General features: G+C 34.7%; 1 long non-coding RNA gene across 1 annotated transcript; it reads right to left on the bottom strand.

Moving 5' to 3' along the window:
- Window positions 1-9718: 9718 nt before the first annotated feature.
- LOC120220366 lies at window positions 9719-13137 on the bottom strand. Its single transcript, XR_005525555.1, has 3 exons — window positions 13059-13137; window positions 11550-11732; window positions 9719-9768 (listed from the first exon to the last, which is right to left on the bottom strand). It is a non-coding gene; the product is annotated as an uncharacterized LOC120220366 (long non-coding RNA).
- Between the last annotated feature and the right edge of the window lie 715 nt (window positions 13138-13852).

Here is a 13852-nt window from a genome sequence, read left to right on the forward strand (position 1 = left end):
TATATGGGTTTAATTCATTAACTGTAAGCTTTCATGAACCAAGTGGTCAAGAGCTTTCTTAGCACAGCATTAAAATGGAACCATGGGACTTTTCTCAAAGGAAAAACTTCTAATGACATTATTTTTAGTAAGTGAATCTACTAACCTCTACACTGGCAATTCATTATACTTTCTGGAATGAGAGGTCTTGCTGTAGGGCTATAGCTAACTGGCTTTCCCGTGTCCTGAGCTACTTACTGTGCCTCAGTAACTAAACCTCCTTGGATGTGATTCAGTCACAGATAGGATTTTCTCAGAGGTTCTTGGTACACCTAATTTTAACTTTTTAAAAAATGTTTATTTCTGGGGCGCCTGGGTGGCTTAGTTGGTTAAGCGTCCGACTTTCGCTCAGGTCATGGTCTCACGGTTCGTGGGTTCGAGCCCCGCGTCGGGCTCTGTGCTGACTGCCAGCTCAGAGCCTGGAGCCTGTTTCAGAGTCTGTGACTCCCTCTCTCTGACCCTCCCCTACTCATGCTGTCTCTCTCCTAGAAATAAATAAAACATTTAAAAAAAATTTTTAAAAAATGTTTATTTCTGAGAGAGGGAGAGTGCAAGTTGGAAAGGACAGAGACAGGGGACAGAGGGCCTGAAGCAGGCTCTGCACTGACAGCAGTGAGCCTGATGTGGGGCTTGAACTCCCGAACTGCAAGATCATGACCTGAGTGGAAGTCAGATGATTAGCCAACTGAGCCATCCAGGTGCCCCTAATTTTAAATTTTTCACTGATCCCTCTGACAACATAAATCCAGGACTGGGATATACATGAATATACAAAGCATCTTCAGATATGTTCAGGTACGCTTTTATGTAGGAAAGGAACAGATAAGTTCCTAGGGGCTATACCTGTACTACCTAGCTGGTAGTGTTACTGAATCATTACCTGGGGAAACATACTAGAAAAAGGTCAGAGTTGGTAGCTTTCATCAGATTCAGAAAAACACATAGGAGACAGAGGTAGGAGCTCTTTCGTCTAGAGCCTATGTCACTAATCAAAGAATTCCAAAGAGAATTCTATGCACAGTCACTGTTAAAATTTTAAAGATTAGAGACCCATTTCCAGCCAGAATAATTTGAAAACCCTGACATGTACCATTACATTGTTTGATGAACATTTCCAGAAGAATGAAATGTCTGCTTTGACCTTTGCAGTGTGAGTAACGTATGTAGAAAAGAGAGACAGAAGGCTTATTTTTATACAGATAACAGAAAGCTGCTCTCCTTGTTAGGAAAGTATGGCAGGCTGATTCTGTCTTTCTTTTTCCTTTGTAATTTCAAAGTCCTCCCAGATAAACCTTTGCGATATACAACTTAGTTTTGACATCCTGGCTTTATGCCTCTTACTGTTTATAAGTCATGTAAGGAAGTCATCTATCTTGACCAATATGGCTCAGACATATTTTCCATGTTAATTACACATGTTTGGACTGACACTGCAGTGATACAATTTCATTTGTTTAAAACAACAGAATGGATGGCTCTTTACTCAACAAATGTAGGTAAAAATTCTTCCTATAGTAAATTGAACAAGTCTGGAAATTATAAAGTCACAGGCACTAGTGGCTGATGCCCCAGAGACGAAGAAGCTGATATTCTGCAAGGATCCTTATTTAGATTAAAAGCATATTGGAAAAGTACAACATAATTATCAAAAAATATATAATTATAATAATATATACATGAGACACTCCAACAAGATTGGTGTCCTAAAAATAGTCACCAGTTTAAAAGGAAGCAGAAGCATTTTTTACTTTGACCCAATGGAAATGTTCAGATTTGGGCTGTGTTTTTAAGCAGGACATCAACCTTTTTTTTTACACTTAACAGAACACCAGCAGTTAACCCCGTAATGGCCAACTGCTAGTTATTATCCTACATTTGGTCCACAGCTGCATGGTTCTGCTCACTTTATTGTCGTTTCAGCCCTCAATCCATTAGCTGCCTGGTGACTGCTTGCATGCAGAGGGGCCTTTGGTTAACTAAATCCCCATCAGGATCACAGCTGTTGTAAAATATGCGGTGACAAAAATATCCATGTGCAATGCATTGTAGATAAATCTGTAAGCCAATTTAAGCAAAACTTGAAAAACAAATGAGGGGCCTCGCTGAATTCTCTGGCTTCTGAACATTATAAACTACATTTCCTTTATTTTAGGGAATATCCTTTGTAAGATTCCAGCATTCTCCTCTTCCTGCTTAGGATGTATGGGGCTAAATTTCAAAGTAACAGGCCTAGCTCAGGAAAGTAGTTCTTCACAACTTCTTTCACTCAGCAGTAAGAGAATGAGTCGTGTTCAATAATTCAAATAAATTCCTGATTTGGGCACAATATTAATGTCAACATTGGGTATTTATTCACAATGTGCCTGGACTTAAACACCATACCGTTGTCTGAATTTCTCCCAGCTGAGAGGCTTAACCCAGTGGGTATGTATGTGCAAATATATCACACCACAACTGTTTGCAACAGCCAAAGCTGCCAGGTTGGGCTCATCTCACAGAGGGCTTTGAAAATGCCCTATAAGTAATTTTGGCTGGTATTATAACGGTCAACCTTGTGTCCAGTTATGAAACTGAGACATTATGCTGATTATGCACCTTCTTGCTACCTGGAAATATTTATAAACAGGAAGAAGATGAGAAAATAAACAACTATACTAAAAATAAATAGTGAAGAAGTCCTTTTCTGTATTAAATCATTGAATGCCGTTTATTTGTCACTTTGTCAAAACCCAAAACCAAGAGGCAGATGTGATCTGAAACTTCCTTAGATCTAACCACACTTGACCCCACACATGGGGAATTGTTTCTGTTTCTAACTAATCTAAAATTTGGTTTGTCCCTGCCTGTGTTGACTGATTTGAATTTCTACCCCAGATTCCACTTGTTTTGTTAAATTGTTCAGATGTTCCTTAACAGTCAGTGACTTAGATTTTTCTACTTCATTAACTCATTCAAATATATTGTAAGTACCTACTATGTGCAAGGCACAAGGGATAAAATGTTAACGAGTTGCAGTCCCTGCATGCAAGAAAGTTAAGGTTCAGATGCCTATAATCTCCAAAATGTAAGAGGAAACATTTTTTTTCCTTTTTCCTTCCATTCATCCTCCAGTCCTGTGGTGCCATGAATCAAACAAGTGAGAAAAAAAAGTGCTGTCAGCTGTTTTTGGCTGTTTACCAACTTTGTAAAATAAGAGAGAATTCTTGAGATATGTATATTACCAGTATGCTGATGACTTATTAACTTCTTCCTAAATTTCACTGAGAAAAAAATAAATTAAAAAGTATCAGGTAGATATCTAGAGTATTACCAATATACTAAACGCATGAAATTAAAAAGTATATATATATAGTATAAATTATACATACTATGTTCCAGGAATTTACAACTAAGTCAGGAAAACAACATTATGACAATTAAAAAAAAAAAAACAGAATGCAATGAATCACAGTATATGTGTATATATATTTATACAATTGAGGTAAAAAATAATAAAATTATGAGTTTTAGACATGAGAGCTCTTAGTTTAGAACTGTCAAGGAAGGCTTAATTAATTGAGATCCTCATCATCTCACATGATGTGGCTCTACTTTATGGTTTTTTTCAGAAGGGTTCCCTCCATCCACGAGGTAAAACATTAAAAGGGCTGTGTGGAATCCAGACATGGAGTGCAAATTCACTCTGCTACATGGAGCCAGTAAACTAGTTACACATTTGATCAAGAACAGTTAATTCCAAAGACTATTGTTCCTTGGGTTCCTAATTATTGGGCTAGGTCCTAAAACTACTGGACTCCTTATTTTTCTTCTCATATTTTAGCTCTTTCTTTTTTTTTTTTCCCTTTATGTTGGTTAATTCTGTGCTACTCTTTGAAGGCAGGGCATGGTCTATAAAATGGGGTTTTTAAAATAAAGTTAACAAAGATTAAAATTTAAAAGATTTTTAACCTGGATTTAAATGTGAACTTCTATCAGACCAATGGGACCTACAAGATAGATCCCTTTTTGCTGCATATATACACCTGGTGCTAAGAATTAAAGATTTCCTGTTCTTTATTGTAATTAAAAAAAAATAGAGTAGTAAATATTTCTTGAAATTGTAGTTTAAAGTGTTTTTATTTTTTAATTAGGGCAGCCCAGGTCTTAGATATCTTAGAACAGATGAGAAATAAAGAGGTTGACATTCAATTCAGTTCAAAATTTAGCATATCTATCATCTATCTATCCATCCATCATCTATCTTTATGTATCTATATCCTTTTAGATGAGATATAATGAAAATAAAATAAGACAGTCTTATATGTCAAGTTACCTCTAATCACTTGCAAAGTATAAAATGATTAAGAGCTTAATCATGATATAGCTAAATTGTAAGAAGGGAAAACATCATAAAAAATATATCAGTTGAGCACCTGATGCATACCAGATAAGATCTCAAAGGGAAGGCATACTAATTCTTAAAAGAAAACCAAAGTTAAGAAATTGAAGAAATAGGGAGAAAATGGACCTTACTTTCAAGGAAATACCTTCTAAAAGGAACAGAGATATAAAATATGTTTTAGGGAACAAATAATACAAAATTCAAGGGATAGAGGCAGCTGGGTAGCCCAGTTGGTTGAGCGTTCGACTTCAGCTCAGGTCATGATCTTAGAGTTTGTGGGTTCGAGCCCTGTATCATCCTCTGTGCTGACAGCTCAGAAACTGGAACCTGCTTCAGATTCTGTGTCTCCCTCTCTGCCCTTCCTCCACTCATGAGGAGTGTCTCCCTCTTCCTCTCTGTCTTCCTCTCTCAAAAATAAATAAATATTTTAAAAAATTAAAACAAAAACAAAATTCAAGGTATAGAGAGATGAAAGATAAAAGTGGAAGAGTAGTCTGGGAAGGAGGACTTTATATGCCAGATTATAGAATTAGAAGTTATGAGATAATGAAGATACATTTAAAAATTTTATGAAAAAATCTCATGATGAGATAATCAGGACCTACACTAAGGACTATATGTCAGGAACAGAAAAAATAAACATACTGACAATATTCAGAAATAAAGTCAATAGGATTTAATGTGGGAAAGATACAGAAAGAGCTAGTGTCCAATATGATTCCAAAGTTCCTATCTCGAGTGATCTTTTTGGTTGATAGATTTTATTACTTGAAATAAGAAACACAGAAAAAGTAATTAGATCAAGGCTTAAACTGGAGGTAGGAAATTTTATACTCCAAAATTACAGAGGAGATAAGAAAAAGTAAAATATAAATGAGTTTGTATTCATCAATTATCTCTTAAACTAGATAGAGTTATAGAATCTGGCAGGCAAAATCTATCTAAAAGAATTTTTTTTTTTTAACAAAGATTGCACCTAATAAGAATGAATCTGAAAGTCAACCCTCCTGAGAAGAATGATCCACATTCATAGAAAAACTATAAGAAGAAATATATTTCATGGGAGTTCTAACTATGAATTTTTGTAGTTTTAGAAAGTGTTAGATCTGCACCGTTACCTGAAATACATTTTTTATTTAACATATAAGCTTTGTATTTCACTTAAAAGTGAAAATACTGTTCTTTGATTCTTATAAAGTAAATCTTGGAAAATACACACTTTATAAGATATCCTATCTTTAATAAAATATATTTTTATAGGCCCACCAGTCACAATCCTGTGAGAGATCATGAGAAAATATCCACATATTTAATAAAAGTACAACTTAAAATAATAATTTGATATCACTATTTATCAGATTGGCAAAGTTGAAGAAGTATTTTAAATAGTACTGGAAGAGATAATTTCTTAGTTGGAATTTGAAAATATTTAAATCTTAATATCTTTAAATAAATAAATCTTTAAAATTTTCCCATTCTTCTTATCAAGCATACTAGTAATAACTTACGGTGTATTCAAGAATTGGGCTACAAACATATACATCTCTATTATCTATGTATTACAAGTGAAGTAGCAGTTTTTAGCATTTTGCCTTTTTTTAATTTTAAAGAAAATATCATAATCAAAATATGCAAGTATTCAAAAACTAGTTATAATTAACTTTTTGCTATTTCTCAAAAGGACTTTTAAAAATATTTATTATTGAAGTACCATTGACATACAGGTTATATTAGTTTCAGGTGTACAATGTAGTACATAGTAAATTCTCGCTATTTCTCAAAAGGACTTCGGACTGGGTAACTCTAGTTATACCACTACATTGCAGAAGTTCCAAAAATTCTCTTCTCCCATTTATCTTTCCTAAAATGGTACTCATCACAACTCGGCAGCTAGTCCCAATATCTCTGATTCTATATTAAAACTCTCCAAAACTTTGTTCTACAACTGAGTGTTGGCCATTTCTTCTCTGTAATCCCTTTTCTCCATCTTTTCAACTCTTTTTCCTTCTCTTTTTCCTTCTCTTAAATGTGTCCTCACATGAGTTAATATAGCCTCTTAGACATACACATGCTCTAATTCATCAATTTCCTGGACCAACACAGCAAAACCCAATGCCTTGAATTGCCTAAAAAAGAAAGCATTATTCCTCTTTAGAAGATAGAAGAGAGGCTTTAGAAGAAGAGAGACAGCTGAAAATATATGTTACTTTTTAAAAATATCTGTCATAATTTATCATCCTTGTTATATTTATCACAAATATTGAAAATCTGATTATCCAAAAACAATAGACTGATTAAAGTATATTAAATTCATGCAATGAAATTTGATACCACGGTTTTAAAATAGTGAGTGTGTGAACATATGAATTATATTTAATGACACAGAAATATAAATATGTTATACATAGATGTATTAAATTTTAAATTCAGAAACAAATTAGAGTGTATCATTAATCCCTATACTTTTTTTAATGGATATAATTATATACTTATATCAGAATATTTTTAGTAATTATCCTTACATAGTAGGATAAAAATTATGTTTTACGTTTGTTCTTATCCTTCTATGTTTTCTAAATATTTTGTAATAAACATTTGTGATAAGAATAAAATTAAGCTATTTGTAAAGATGAAGATCTTTACTGTTTTCAAGTAAAGTAATATGTTAAGTTCAGAGTCAGGAAATCACATCTAATTTCGTCCCAACAGAATTTTTTTTAAGTATCCAACTGACATTTATGCAAAATCACGCATACCAGTTCTAATAAAAGATGGATGTGAATTATTTTGTTTACTACATTCTAAAAGATAAAACCATTTCCATCTGTATTAGTTTGTTGGGGTTGCCATACAAAAATTACAGACTGGGAGACAAAACACAAGTTAATTTTCTCACAGTTCTGAAGACTCAAAGATCATGATCAAGGGCTGTCAGAGAAGAGGCCTCTCTGCTTGGCTTTCTCACTGTGTTCTCACATGCCTTCATCCACACACAGACAGCACTGATACCCCTTCCTCTTCTAAGCACACCAGTCCTATTGCATTAGGGCCTCACACTTGTGACCTCTTAACCTTAGTTACCTCTTTTAAGGCCCTATTACAAATATGGTCACACTGAGGTCAGGGCTTCAACATATGAATTTTTTATAATTTTTTTTTAAATTTATTTCTGAGAGAGAGAGAGAGACACATGAACAGAGGAGGGTCAGGGAGAGAGAGAGATACAGAATGTGAAGCAGGCTCCAGGCTCTGAGCCAGCTGTCAGCACAGAGCCCTACAGGAGACTCCAACCCACAAACGGTGAGATCATGACCTGAGCGGAAGTCCAGTCGCTTAACCGACTGAGCCACCCAGGCGCCCCCAACATATAAGTTTTTAAGGGAGCACAAATGAGTCTGCAACTAAAATATACTTTATAAGTAAAAATAGAATAAACTTAAGTTCCCAAAGGTGGATATGAAAATAGTGATAGATATAGTTCATATAGTAGCACTAGTATATATTTGGCTATATTCTAATTCTTTGAATATTTATCCATAGCTTTAGTAAGTAAGAAACATAATTAATTGAAGATTCCTTCTTTCACTAATGCTGAAGATGTAAGAGGCTGAATGTCATCCCTTCATTTTTAATCTAGCTGTGCTATTACAAAGTGTCACATACACACCTGTACTAACAGGTATAATCATCTCAAAGGCAGAGCTTGAAAGGAAATGGTAGACTTCAGGGAATGCCTTAAAAACATCAGGAGGCCTATTCATTAGTTTTTTGTTTTCTATATTGGATTATATCAAACTGACCAAAATTTGTATTTATAATTGATCTGTTAAAACAAAAGCAAAGTTTAGACAGAGAACATTCATCAATTCATATTTCAATATGTACATGGATTATGTAGGCCAATAAATCATGCAACCAGCTGTGTCTTTTTCAAAATGTACTGGTAAATAATCATTTGGACTGAAATTAATTCCATCTTTTCTTCTCCCAATCCCTCACTCACATAGCAGTGTCAAAGTGTTAGAAGACAAAAAATAAGCTGAGATTCAGTCATAAATAAAATAACTAATTCTGCATACCAACCAAATAGTACATGGCAGGATCATTGGTTATTATGTAAAGAGCCAAAGCAAACCAGAGGGCTATGAAATTAGATAACAATTTTTTCACCAGGGGTATAAATATTTTCAGTGTATAAAAATTCATCCACATGTGAGGATTTTTCCCCCTTTTATGGCAACTCTATCAATAAGGATGTCATTTACCCAAGGTTGTTTCTTCAACTTTCATCAAATAATTTAATCAAACTATTTCTGTTTATAACACTTTGTTTGAAATGTGCATTTCCAAGGAAGTATCTTTCTTCCTTAGAAAGCAGAACATGAGAGATAATTGAGAATATTTATGGGTTAAGTATTTAAAACTACTTTGCAGTGTTATCAACTAGAGTCAACATGTTTTTTACATTAGCTCCTTAGACCTTATTCACTTTATAGATGATTGTTTGTAGTCTTTTACCAATCTCTCCCTACTTCCCCCACCCCCAGCCCCTGGCTATCACTTTTCTACTTTCTGTTTCTATGAGTTTGACTTCTTTTTTAAATTTAAGATTCCATGGATACATGACATCCAGCAGTATTTGTTTCTCTGTATGGCTTCTCTTACTATAATGCCTCAGGTTCCATCCATGTTGTCATAAATGACAGGATTTCCTCCTTTCTCATGGCTCATTAATATTCTGTTGTATATCTATTTAAAAATTAAATACTACATGATTTTTTATCTATTCGTGCATTGATGGAACTCCGATATCCTGTTTTCATTTTCTTTAGACACATGAGGTCTAAAGATCTAATGTAAAACATGGTGATGACAGCTATAATGCTGTACTGTATAAGGCAAATTTGCTAAGGGAATAGAACTTAAATGTTCTCACCAGAAAACAAACAAAAATATAAATATGTGAAATAATGGATGTGTTAACTAACCAGATGAGGAGAACATTTCACAATATATTTCAAGTCATTACAATGTATATTTTAATATCTTATAATTTTATATGTCAATTATACCTCAGGAAAGTTGAAATAAAAATCAAACAAAGAACAATATTTTGCAGTTGATTCTTCTTCTTTCTCTAAGGACTTAGTGAGAACTAATCCTGTCACTGCTTGGACTCCTGGTCACTTTGGTCATCCCAAAGTTTGAGGCTTCCAAACCATCTGTTATCTCTAAGACTGCTGATAGTCTTCAGAGCCTGTAGTTACAAACACAGATATAAAACCAGGATGCCACTTACTGTCATCATGGGCAAATCATTTACATTTCCAGTGCTTCATATTCCTTATCTGTAAAAGGAGGAAATAATATTTATCTATTAGAAAGATTAAATAATGATAGTGTTTAAGCATTTAGCACATAGCAGTTTCAAACTAAGAAATATAGTATATCCCCAAATCTGACCAAATGCTGCCCTCCCTCCCAAATCTTTTTCCTAGCCTTGTGAAAACCTAGAATAGGAGGGGAGGCTTCATGGAGGTGCAACCTGTAGAGTCATAAAGGGCTCCACATTTAGAAGCGCAATGTTCATCTGTTGCCATGTTGACATTCTTACTGATTTTTGCACATGATTTCCTGCACTTCTACATTGCACTGTATCCTCCAAATTAGGCAGTCGATATGTCATCCCCAGATTACCTTATCACTTTAACCTCTTCTGTGAATATTATCTTCAACTTCTTAAGTCCTGATGACATTGCTTTCCTTGTAACAGTCTGAAGCAAAGGATTTTTTTTTCCTATCATACACCATATACCCACAGGACCAGAAGGTAAGGAGTTAGGTGTGCATCACCCCCTCCTGTTTGAAGCTTGCACTATCAGACTTTATCACCCACTAGATCTTCTTAGTCTCATGTATTGACTCAGTCATTCCTTCAAATTTACTCTGGACTCATTCTCTTCCTTTTCTTCTCCATTCCTATACATTTCATCATTCTTGGTGACTTCAGAATTCATGCAGATGAGCCATTTCACCCGTCAGATCCTTCCCTTCTTCACCTCTAATCACCTGTTCTTCCACCCATTCCCAGCTAGCCTTGCTGACATTGCACCAGCAGTAACTCATCATAGCTGAAATTTTAATATCAATCACTCTTTTTTCTGGTTGCCACCTGCTGCTCTTTTAGCTTTCACTCTTCAACTGCAGTGAAACATCTATGACACTGACTTCATTTTTTTTTTTTTACCTCTTCCTATCTACTTCTGTGTCCTGTCCCTCTTTCACCTGGCCTTGAGTCTATGTTTTCTAGTTAAAATTATTCCCTTTTAATTATTTTAACTTGCTTGCCCCTTTCTCAAGCATCCTCCCCTAGAAAAAATGCATACGTTAGTTTTATCCATTTTAAAAGTTTTTATGCCAACTTCTGAGAGGCTGAATATAACTGTAAACGATGAGGAAGAAGAAAACGAACTTCAATTAATGCTAACATTTTCATATGGATACCCAACACTTACTAGCAAACTTTCTGCACTCCTATAGCAGTTTAACTTCCTAAAAATGAATCACAAATGACCCTTCATACTCTCTCCAGCCTCTTCTAAGTACTGCCTCTTTCTCTGTTACCCTCAATGTAAAACTGCTGAGATGATTTTTTTTAGCACTTGCTAATCATATTGTCTGCCATTTACTCTTCAACTTACAACACTGTCATTTTTTCCCATTATTCTAAAAAATATTGCCTCGTTAAGGTCGTTTGTGACCACCTTCTTGCCAAATCTACTCTTCCATCCTCTTCCTACGTGACATTCACCCAGCATCCTCTGGGTGACATCCCCTCTTCCTTTGGTACCAAATATTTGACACTTTTCTGCCTTCCTCTTATCCATCTCACTGGCTGTGACCTTCTAAGGTTATCTTGTCTCTTAATATTCACCTCATTCAATCCTTGCATGAGATCTCCTTGGTTGCTTTTATCCAATTCCATGGTGTAAATAGCACCTACATAGACTGAGCCATTGCCCCTATCTACCAAGGACTAAGAGGATTCCCAGGCCTTGGGATTGTCAGTAATATAATGGGGACAGTCTTAGGCAAACCGAGATGGTTGTTCACTTGTTACAATGTTCACCTGTTATAAGGCCTCAAGCCTGCTATAAGTCCAGATGTCTCTGATGAGCTGTGTTTTCACTTGGTTTGTAAAATACATTTCAAACTTAAATCTGTCGGAAACAGAACTATAGAGTTTTACCTTCAAATTCTTCTTCTCTAATTATCCATTATCTCCATATACGTTATCATAACATACCAGTTCCTAAGGCAAAATAAAAGAAATCAGAAATCATTTAAGGTTCTTCACAACTTTTTCTTTTTCATTCCCATGTATATCTGCCACCACCTGTACCACCATGATTGTCTCCTCAGTACTCTCCTTCTTTGAACCGTGATCCTTTCCAATTTGTTCTGCACAATGAAAGGTGGGATAACTCTATTTCTAAACTAGGGAATTTATTTTTTATGAAACATATATAAAGACTTATTTCTTTCCAAAATAGTTCAGTGGTTTCCCACTACTCTAAGAATAGCAATGAAACATTTCCCCAGGGTTTACAACAGAGCTTCTCTACCAACCGGTGGAGAGGATGAGTTTGTTTTCATTTTTGCTTTTGCTTTTTACTAATCCATTATGGACTGACATGTGGGTCCTGCTGCACATGACAAGAAGCAATTTGCAACATGAGATGCATGATGCAAGTTTGAAAATGTGTGAACTGAGATGATCCAGTGATCATGTGCTGGAGTCTCAGCAATGTGAAGTTGCTACAAAGGTTTTAAGTTTAGGTAGTTACCTTGTTTACTGAGCAGAAGTGATCTACAAACTCAAACTTTTATTAGCAGTGGTCTACAAGGCCCTGGCTTTCTAGCCTTACCTCACACAACCAAACCAGTTTCTCCCAACAGAGCAGGTGCCCTGGCTTCCTTTCTGCCCTTCAAATGAGACAGCAAGCCTGTGTACTCAGCTGAAAACATTCTTTGTCCAGCTCTCATCAATAAAACTTACTGTTAACCTTCCAGTCTCAGCTTAGACACTCTCTTCAGAGAGTATATCTCAAACCACTCTCTGACGTGATGTTCTCTAATTATTCTGTGAATCAAATAGAGTTTATGTCCTTTATAATACATTCTTGGATATTAACATATACTTTTAGTTAAAAATATTTACTTGTGAATTTTAAAATTAGTTATTATTAGTATAATAAGTAAAATCACCCTTTGCTCTCCAATTCTATCCTTTCTGAGGACACCATTATCAGTGTGTATACTGTCATCTTGCTAGCACAAAGACACACACACACACACACACACACACAATTTGTTTACTTACTTGCTTTTTAATGGCATTATTTACATGTTATTTTGTATTATAATTTTTCACCTAATAATATATTTTAGACATGTCTAAAGTGTAGAAACCTAGATTAAATGCTTGTATAATTTCCTTTGAAATAGGTATACATATAACTCATGTGAATAGTTTTACATGAATGAGAGTTTTGAGCATGTTTTTAACTTCCAGCTTTTGTTTTGTTTTTCTGTTTCCCAGTGTCTTTGTTCCTCTTCTCCACCTGCATCAACTTACCTTCTTTCATGTTCACAATCCATTGTGATTCTTGTTAAAAACTCAATGTCTTTCCTTTCTCACAGTGTTTTGTATGTTGTTCTATTTGCTTCTGTGCATCTTGTTTTTCTCAGTCAAAGCTCATTGGCAAAATAACTCCAAGACAAATAACATAAATCTTACGCATTCGTCAAAATTTCTTTTTTAATAGCTCATAGTGTGAGTGTATCATATTTTTTCCAGCTAAGTTCATTCACACTTTCAGTTTTTTGCCACTACAAAAAATAAAAAAATAGAGAAAAAGAACAATAAGCATCCTTGTATATACATTTTTATTTGGTGATACTTTTACTCCTATGTAATAGGGTTGCTTCTAAGACTGCGATTATTTTAAATTTTATAGACATTGTTAAACTGCTTTATAAAAAGGTGGGGATAGTTTATATTCCAGGAGCAAAGAATATACCATCTCCTTCACAGCCTGCTGGCAAGTTTATTAAAACTTTTAAATTTTGTCAGTCTGCTCACTTGGTGCTATCTCATTGTGATTTTAAGTATAAGAAACTTGAACTTACCTATCTGTGGATTCTCTCTTCATATTCTTGATGTATTTTTCTATTAGGTAGTTTGACTTTTTCTTTACAATTTCTAAGGACATTTCTATATCATAGAAACATAAACATTCATCTTCATCTGGGTTGCAATCCTCCCACTGGCCATTCTATCATTTGCTGACTTTATGTTAATGTAGTGGACATTTATCATGCTTGTGTTTGCTTCAGGAAATAATGAACATCTTTTCTATATGTGAGAAC

The sequence above is a fragment of the Hyaena hyaena genome, unplaced genomic scaffold (assembly GCF_003009895.1).
Source record: "Hyaena hyaena isolate Hyena2069 unplaced genomic scaffold, ASM300989v1 scaffold_690, whole genome shotgun sequence".
Classification (NCBI taxonomy): domain Eukaryota; kingdom Metazoa; phylum Chordata; class Mammalia; order Carnivora; family Hyaenidae; genus Hyaena; species Hyaena hyaena.